Here is a 9174-nt window from a genome sequence, read left to right as displayed (position 1 = left end):
TTTTTGTTTTTTTGTTTTTTTAGGACAGGGTCTTTCTCCACCACATAGGTGGTTCTTAAACTCCTAGGCTCAAGCAGTCTTCCCACTTCATCCTCTCGTGTCTGGGATTACAGGCATATAGCACTGTATTATTTGTATTCCAAGAAGCAACAACAACAACAACAAAACCCACCAAATTAAACTAGAAAAACATAGCAGGAAGAGAAACAAGGATAAGAGAAAAAAATTAAATAGGAAACACAAAAACAATACAAAAAATTAGGAATGTCGTGTGTTAGATTTCACAAAATTGATAAAATCCAACAAAACTGATCAAGAGTAGAAAAATAAATACTTTATTAGCCATGAAGTATGAGACCTCACACAAGTTTCTAGAAACATTAAAAGGTAAGATGATATAGTGAAAACTGTACAATAAATTTAACAGTAGGGACACAATTACCAAAGTTTTAAACAATTATACTTAAATCTGATAATTTTATTTCAAATTTATACTTAAAGACATTTTGTGACTTAAATGTTTTTTACCATGTGCCTAAGACCAGATTTATAATCATTGCACATTAGACGCGTAAAGCTCACAGAAATTTTATTTATGTTATTTTCATTTTTTTGGTTACACTGATATATGGAAATAATCATAAACATTGAATTCAGGAAAGCAGAAAAGTGGCATTAGTCAGTGGATATGTATCATAATATATTTTTTTCAACCCAAAGTTATAATAAATTTGCCAGCATAATTAAATATGATATTTGGAGAAATCATTTCAGTAATATTGGAGCTAGTTAGTAACTCTATGAAGACTTTAAATATAAATATATCTTGCAAATAGAACTCACTGCTTTATGTATCACCTAGACAACTATTTCAGAATGCAGCCACACACATATGAAAGTCAGTCCCATTAGAGGATTCTTAACATATATATACATAGGAATTCAGAATTAGTATGAATTTAATTTCAAAAGCTAAAGAAAGTCACTAATATAGGATGACAATGATGAGAATAAACTACAGCTTCAATTTAATAATTTTTTAAAGTGCACCAAGAGCTACACTTAAAATGTTTGACTTTGTTTGATTTCCTTTTCTTATACTACTTGTATCTGAAAATTGCGTATTTGTATTCACAGATACACACAAATGCACATCTATCCACATGATTTTGTACACATATGCATTTCTTCCTCCCTTCATGTAAGTCTCCCATATCAGGTTTGCCATAAAGTTCTGTAAGTTCACCCCAAAGCTTCATTCAATTGTTTTTAATCCATTATCAAGGGATGAGAATGTCACCACTCTAATTCAGGCCCTTGTAATCTCTGTGATATACAATAGAAAATTCTTTCTATTTTTCAGGGTTTTAATCTCCAAGTTAACTCCCATAGTGTCACCGTATGTATCTTCTGAAAGTAGAAATAGAACTATGTCATGTCAGACCTGGATGATTTAAAATTATTTGTTAGTTTTCTAGTATGCTCCAGATAAAATTTAAGTGTTTAAAAATCCAGTATGCTTTTCAGCCTGAATGTGCATTAAAATAAGATGTTATTAATATCATCACTGCCTATAATCAGGACCCACTTTTTGTCAAGCAAACCTAATAAAGGATCTAAACATCAGAGATGTTAAAAGTTCCTAGGTGATATTGATGAGCTGAGACCCACTCTCTCAGCCTCATATAAAGAGTTTTGTATAATCTGGTCCTTGTTCCATGGGGCTCATGAATCTTCATTTTCTTGGGCAAACGCTAACTTCTCCTGACCTCGACGAGCTCCCTCATGTCCCCCACCCTCATCACCACCCACATATTTCTCCCTGGGAAACTCTTCTTTCTTCCCCGTATTTCTTTATGGGAAACTCCTTTCCTGTTTTCACCAACCTGACCATTTTCTCAAGGCTCATCTTCTACTCCCTGTCCTTTCACTAGTCTTACCTTGTGCGTTCCCTTGTAGCCCCTCATGTCACCAGAACACTATGGTAGCTATGACTCCTTGTGCTCAAGGACTACGTAGCACTCCCATCTGTCTCTGCATGTCTCACGCTACTATACGTCTGTCCCTCTATATGCATTGTAAGTCCTTTGGTGATAGAAGACATCTGTCTAATTCAATTTAGTAACCAGTAGAGGCCTGTCCACATAGGAGACATGTGTGATATACAAAATAATGGCCCTCCACCCCAGTATGTTCACATCTTGATCCCTGGGAACTGTGAATGTGACCTTTTATGATAATTGGCATTTTGCAGCTGTGATTAATTTAAGGACCTTGCAATGCATGTTTTTCTTGGGTTATCAAGTAGACTCACAGCAATCAGAAGGGTCCTCATAAACAGGAGATGAAACATCAGAGTCACGTTAGGAATCCTGAGGCTGGAAACAGAGGTTCGAGTGACAGGAGTAAGCCACTAGGAGGCAGGGAATACAGGCTCCCTAGAAGGAGAAAAGGCAAGGAAGCAAATTTTACCATCAGAGCCCCAGAAGAAACCAGCCCTGTCCACACCCATATCCCCAAGATTTAACTTTCTTTCATAAGATCAGTTTTAGGTTACTGACCCTCAGAACTATAAAAAAATAAATTTCTGTTGTTTTAAACTGCAAAGCTTGTATTTATTTGGTAAAGAAGCAATAGAAAAGTAATACAGTACTCAGTTTATTGAATTGATGAATGGATTTTTTTTTTAGTAATCACATAAATTTCTGTAAGATTTGCTATACATTATTTACTGTCACAGAATCATGTTTTATAATTATATCTTCAAGCTCAAAGCAAGCTTTCAAACGTGAATTTAGTTCTTGCATAAATACGGATGGTTGTTTCTCCGTTGTGGAAGCAGTGTATTATTCCCATGATGATCTGTAAAGTAGGTGGGTGTCATGACCTAAGTGTTATTGTTGGTCTTTACATATACAAGGAAAACACAGAGTCGTTGTTGATTTGTAGCTGCATTTATCTCTGGTTTTCAAGCATTTCTATAAAATAACAATTAAGCTTAGTGTTATGGTTAATACTGAGTGTCAACTTGATTGGATGGAAGGAAGCAAAATATTAATCCTGGGTGTGTCTGTGAGGGTGTTGCCAAAGGAGATGAACATTTGAGTCAGTGGGCTGGGGAAGGCAGACCCACCCTTAGTCTGGGTGGGCACCATCTAATCAGCTGCTATCACAGCTAGGATATGAAACAGGCAGAAAAAGGTGAAAAGTCTCGACTGGCGCAGCTTCCCAGCCTACATCTATCTCCTGTGCTGGATGCTTCCTGCCCTTGAACATTGAACTCCAAGTTTGTCAGCTTTGGGATTCAGACAGGGTTCCTTGCTCCTCAGCTTACAGATGGCCTGGCCTATTGTGGGAGCTTGTGATTGTGTGAGTTAATACTCCTTAACAAACTCCCGTTTATTTATATGTGTATGTGTGTGTGTGTGTGTGTGTGTGTGTGTGTTTATTCTATTAGTTCTGTCCCTTAGAGAATCCTGACTAATACACTTAGCTTCTCTTTGTCTCTTTCTTTTGATCTTCTGTGAAGCCCTGGCTCGACTTTTCCTGGAACCTTTTCCTGTGAAAGTGCGTGTATCACAAGATGGTCCTGTCAAAGATACATCATGTTAATTAAAATACGTGATATTCAATAGGAACCCAAACAGCACAAGAGATAATGGCAAAAGATAAACATTTCTAAGTAAAATAAAGTTCTGAAATGCTTTGAATTGAAGTATAAATGCCTTACTGACAGTCCAAAAATGACCTATAAAATCTAGAAGCATTCACCTATCTAAAATTCTGAAAGTTATGAATTCTGTGACAACATAATTTTTATTTACTTTGCATTTTCCTGAAAAGAATTATCAAGTTCACTAAGGCAAAAATGTTATGAAAGAAATTAAATGAGCCTCAAAGGTGAGTCTCAAATCTATAGCAGGAATTGCCCATGAAATTTATTATATATCGCTTACCAGTGTCTTCTAACCCCTGCAGAACTATTCAATCTGCTGTTACACACATACAATTTCCATAGTACTGGAATGGCAATAAATACTGCTGGAAAAATCTGATTTCTCACCAACTCGTTGAGCCCCTTTCATGATTTACATTCAACCGGGAGCCCACCAAGGAATGAAGATAATAAAAATCTAGGCCAGAGTGATAGAGTTGCCCTGACAAATTCCATGCTGTGACAGAAGCTCCTTCACATTCTCCTCTGCACAAAGAATATGAGACTTGCCAGGCAAAAATCTAGAATGAGACTTTTCTACAGGTCTCTCCATTGTATCTCCCAAATATTGATAATTATGGGGGTAATTTTGAGACAACTCTTCCCCGGAGATTTTTCTTTTCTTGGCTCATGGATCCTTTAGTTATTTGATATATAGATTTTAAAAATGAAATGACACAAACTAATGCTCTGCAGCTTTTTCTATCCGTTACCTGACATTTTAGAGCAACATTTCTGAGAAACCCCTTAGTCCTGAGACATTCACAGATGTTACATATAACTAATATACTTTAATTGCAATGAAGACAAAACATGCTCTTTAAATACATTCAGAGACATGTGTTTCTTTTCATTGGCAAGTTCACAATTACAGTGACTTTCTAAATTGTTTAAAATTGCTATTTTATTCTTCTTCCTCTTCACTTGGAGCTTATCCAGTCAACTTAATTGTTGCAGACTTTAACGCTGTCACCTTTTTATATCCCTGCAATTAACACAATGAATGTGTGAAATGCTCTCTTCTGTAAAATAACCACAGTCACAATGACACACAGACGCACTGACACACACACACGCACACACACACACAACTTGTAAAGTAAAATCAGCCTCTCTTAACCTAAAAGGAAGAAGATAAAATTGTATCCATATTCCCATAAGCTGTGTTTCACAGTATCTCTGAACACATATCAAACCCTTAATAGCTAAGTGTTCTACCAGTTTAATTAGTTTTCCTCACTATGAGTAGTATTCCCAAGAACGCAGCATTGCATTTTGTGTCTCAAATTCAGTAAAGGAAAGCTTCATATATAAAACAGAACAGTGCTCTAAGTATTAGAGGAGGAAGATTTAGAACACTCTCTGTTCCCCATCTACTCTGTGACATGTAACATTTTGCTAATTGCAAATAGCTCTTGATAGAGCTATTTGGGAATGGAAACATTGTGTGTGTGTGTTTCTTCTGCTAGCTGTTATTGGAAGAGATGCGTGTAGTGTTTTGCATTGACAGTAAAACTACTGTACCTTGCAAGCAAGTGTTTAGAATTGAACTAAAACTTCGGGGAAGATTGCAAATGAAAATGTTCGCCATATTTTTGGACATAAAGAAAATGTGTCTAAATTATGTGGAAAAACTCTACAAGGTGATGAAATCAGTACTCAAGTGAAATATTATGGTTTAAAATAATGTACTTTGGAAAAAATAAACATAAAATGAATAAAGGCAGAAATTTTGATTAAATATAGAAATAAAATTTAGTCTCCTTTCCTAAATATGCAGGAGTTTAAGCATGGAGTGGTAAAAACCAATACGAAATTCACCAATAATCACACATAAAGAAGGTAAGCCAAATATTCAGTTAGATATTATTTCAGTGGTATTTACCTTTTGCTGGATACTGTTTCAAACACTGCTATGCATTATTTCATTTAATACTCAAAATATCCCTATGAGGGAGATGTTTTATACCCGCAGAGGCACAGAGAACCTAAGCCACTTACTATGAGAATTATAGTCTTACCCAAATAAATGTATAATTATATTACAATAAGGAAGCTTTTATTCTAGTAGATATTAATTATATTTTAAGTCACTGAATTTCACTGAAAAAACTAGATAAAATACAGAAACTGACCTGATTATTATATGATAATTTCATATAAGATGTCATTATTTATAAGTGATTAAATAATATGCATCTAGTAAATATTGCAGATAAGTTTGGCTGCCAAGAGTAAATAAATTCTAACTTCAGAGCATTTATCAAAGTTTATTCTAGGTATAACATGATAAAAATAAAACACTTCCAGCTGCAGAGAATATTTTTAAGCATGAAAGGAATAATTCATAATTATCTCATAATTTGTAAGAAAAATGTGAATAAATTTATGGATATAAATGTTAAATATATACTTAGATACATATTTAAAATTGAATGTTAAATTCAGACTATGTGAAAATATTGAAAGAAAAATTGGTAGACAAAGGGTTTACAATTTACAGTATATATGAAAACTTTATCATGCAGATAAGAGTAAGGCAGAAAGAAGGAGGAAAAAAGGAAAGAAAGATGGAAAGAAGGAAGAAACAAAAGAAGGAAGGAAAATTTAATAAAATAAGGAAAAAAGAAATACAGAATATTAATTGGCAATCAGAAATGAGACAATTCTAATGGTCCATAAACTAAGAAAACATACTAACCTTATCAGTAACCCATAGCGTGCAGATTCAAATAAAAGTAAATTATCATTTTTAGCTGATATTTGGGTTGTGGATTGGGAGCAGAGGCAATAGAAAAATATCATTAAAAAGAAAAAATGATGTCGCTCTTGTATTGTAGTGAAAGTGAGAATAGCTATCATGTTTTCTAAAGTACCCTAGTACGCTGTTATCAAAATTATCAATTCATATTACCTTTGCTTCATAAATCCCACTTTGGGAGTCTATTTCACAGAAATAAAAGCACCAGAACATGAATATGCACTCCATGGTAGGTCTGCAAATGCTGTTGGAGTTAGGAGGTTTAGCTCCTCTTGTTGGACAGGGTGTGAAAGGTTAATCCACTAAATGCATAACAGTTTTTTGCCCAAAATGTCTACTTAATTGCACATTGAGTAGCTGTAACAAACTGTGAAGATACCAGTAGAATTTAATTAAGTATATGCAAACTATCTCTGAGAGTCTTAACATTTTCTAAAATCTCATGTATTGAAAATAACAGATAATAAATTTTAATGTAAGGCAATATCAAAGTACATTAAATTATTTTGAGAGGATGAGGATTGCAATCAAAATCTTACTCTACAGAATCGTTCTGAAACTTTAATAAGGATATTGACTTCAACAGTGAATCAAATGATTCTTTGTTCCTCCCCATGACATACAAAAAGCTGTGTTTGTTTATGAGGCAAAATCTGGCTCATAGCACCACACTACATTTCGGACTCTTTCATTTTGTAACTGTGTTTTTTAGTCACCTTAATTATTTGTCATAACATCTATATTGCCCTTTAACAACAATTCCCAATTGATAATCTTAAATGTGCCCAAATTAATGTGATGGTTGTCTTTGGTGTGTTAATTAAAACATTTTTAGAAGTAATAGATAAAAATTTTTGGACACTTTTTGTGGCTTGGAATTGTTGTGAACACTTTACATATACTAATTTTAATTCTCTCAACAAAACTTTTAAATATTGCCATAGCATTGTTCCTGTTGTACAGAACAGAATAAACAAGCCACAGACAAATTTGGCCAGGTCATCCAGCTACAAAATGTTACCGAGGGATTTGAGTCTAGGCAATTTGCTCCCAGAACCCAAATACTTGACCTCCATTTTCATCTTTAGATACCCATCAACACATAGTTTCAGGCTCATTACAATGTATAATGCTGTACATATCACTTAGAAACTTGAATTAATTATGCAAAGATATTGCCTAATATCAAGTGTCTCAGTGCTAGTGGTATTTTATGGTTTGGGTTGCTGCAGAAAAGAATTTGCCATCATAAATTCAATTCCTATTTCTATCACATAATATTTGAGTGATGTTAAGCAAGATGCAAAAAAATTATATGCTTTAGTTTCCTATCCAAAGGTAAATGAAAAATATCTACACTATAGAATTCTTGTGAGGAGTAAATGAACTAATAGACAAGAAACACTTTCTGGAAAAATTCACCACATAGAGATTTAAAGAAAAGCTATGAACATAGTAAAGATAGTTTTCATATACCATAATTATTGGGCGTTTATTACGGATTGGGAAGTTATCCTTGTGGTTAGTATCTTTCATTGTTGCAATACATTTATCATACTTAATGAACCACAATTGAATATCATTATTAACTAACATCCGTACTTGATTCAGGTTTCCTTGGATTTTACCTCATGTCCTTTTTCATTTTCTATATCCCATACAGTGTACCACATCACATTTAGTTGCTGTGTATCTTGATTTTAATAATTTTTTAAGCCTTCTTTATTTCTGAAGACCTTGACTGTTTGAGGAGTAGTGGTCAGGTGTTTTGTAGAACGTGTCTCAATTAGAATTTGCTGACTTGGTCTCACACTTAGCCTGGGGTTATGGGATTTGGGGAAGAAGAGCAAAAATAAAGTGCCATTATCTTCACATTATACCAAGAGCACACATATCCTATCAACATGACTTTGGACTGTGGATGTTAAATTTGATCACCTGAGTGAGGTAGTATTTGTCAGGTTTCTCCACCATAAAATCACCCCATTTTCTCCCTTTCCATACTATACTCTTAGGAAGGATGTCACCAGGCATAGCCCACACTTAAGGAGTGAAAATTTGTTCTCCATATACCTAAGGGTAGCATATCTAGATAAATTATTTGGAATTATTCTTTACAAAAGATTTGTCCATTTTCTCCAAAGTGTTTATTTCATTATTGATTTATACAGGTATGGATTCATGGCTTTGTCATCAATATTACTTTATTTATTTTTCTTGAAATTTTCCAGCTTTGTCCATTGGGAGAGCCTCCGGGTGGCTCCTTTACTCATTTGACATTCTTCTATCATTAACTAGCCATGATGTTAAACAATTTGTCCATTTTCATTAAAAAATTAAGTATAAGACTGTCATTCCTTGTTGTTGGGGATAGTGAATTGTTTTGTTTTTCTAACCTTTTTTTCATTTTTAAAGGAACTTAACATTTTATTTGTAGTCCAATGAGTGGATTGTCAAATTATGTGCCCATACATGTATGATCCCTTCTAACCAATTCTTTGAATGTAAAAACTAATTATTATTTAAATCCAATGTATGTAAAAGTTTTCTATGTAAAATTTCCGAATGATTTGAAAACCAGCAAACAAAAGACTGTTGAAAATATATAGGTGTGTTATAGATACCAAACTACACACATAGAATTTGTAATTATGTATCTTAATTTTGTGGCACTTACTCTAAAATCAGTCACACAATT

The 9174-nt window shown here is 33.9% G+C and overlaps 1 long non-coding RNA gene across 1 annotated transcript in view; it reads right to left on the bottom strand.

Moving 5' to 3' along the window:
• Positions 1 to 314: 314 nt before the first annotated feature.
• Positions 315 to 9174, bottom strand: part of LOC101178129 — a 29186-nt gene continuing 20326 nt past the window's right edge. The window contains exons 4-6 of the long non-coding RNA XR_178107.3: positions 8105 to 8294; positions 2315 to 3589; positions 315 to 1410 (exon numbers count right to left, since the gene is read on the bottom strand). This is a non-coding gene — a long non-coding RNA (uncharacterized LOC101178129). The remainder of the gene's footprint in view (positions 1411 to 2314; positions 3590 to 8104; positions 8295 to 9174) is intronic.

This window comes from Nomascus leucogenys, chromosome 4 (genome assembly GCF_006542625.1).
Source record: "Nomascus leucogenys isolate Asia chromosome 4, Asia_NLE_v1, whole genome shotgun sequence".
Classification (NCBI taxonomy): domain Eukaryota; kingdom Metazoa; phylum Chordata; class Mammalia; order Primates; family Hylobatidae; genus Nomascus; species Nomascus leucogenys.
This window is presented reverse-complemented; position numbering and strand designations above follow the sequence as displayed.